Genomic DNA, 750 nt, shown 5'->3' with positions numbered 1-750 from the left:
AAGCCCTGGGCCTCCGATCCAGAACAGACTGTGCACAGTTGTCACTGCCCCCCCCCACCACAGCCAACATGGATGACCTGTAGGCAGAAATGAATTTGAAGTGTCGTACAGCTTAAGAATTTGGAGTTCTTGTCATAATCCCCTGCACACATGAAAACTTACTGAGAAATGAAAAGCAGGCACAAAACCCTCTCCAGAGATGGGTGTTGCGGTCCGCTCAGGTAGAGAAACAAGAGATTCTCTCAGGAAAGCTTTTCCTTCATCCTAACGTTTTAAATGGCCACCATCGCAGTCACTCATATTCTAGAAACATCTTCTACATCATTAGGAAGTGGCTGTGTCCACCCTCACCAGCCTCAGCCTCCGCAGACACCCAGACAGCAGGAGTTAAGAACCCCCAGACAAAGACACTGACTTGCGCCTGTCTGGTTAACTCTGTAAACAAATTAGAAATCTATGATTTGTAGTGAGTATTTTTTCCCTGGACACAGAAATATGAAAAAGTTAATCCTCCATGCTGACAAACCAGGACCTGAAGTCTCAAAAAAGCTGCATACTATTGCATGCCCTGGAGTGGCAATTCTTAGAAACAGGTTACTCAGCAGGAACGCTCCTTCTTGAAAAAAGGGAAAGAAACCGATTGTGAAACCAGGCTGTCAGCAAAGTAAGGGGATCCGGCTGCTCACCTGCTCAGAGGGTGTAGTAGCCATCGAAGGCAAAGGCAGTCTCTCTCTCTCTCTCTCTCTCTCT

This window comes from Grammomys surdaster, unplaced genomic scaffold, assembly GCF_004785775.1.
Source record: "Grammomys surdaster isolate TR1022 unplaced genomic scaffold, NIH_TR_1.0 211, whole genome shotgun sequence".
Taxonomy (NCBI): Eukaryota; Metazoa; Chordata; class Mammalia; order Rodentia; family Muridae; genus Grammomys; species Grammomys surdaster.
This window is presented reverse-complemented; position numbering follows the sequence as displayed.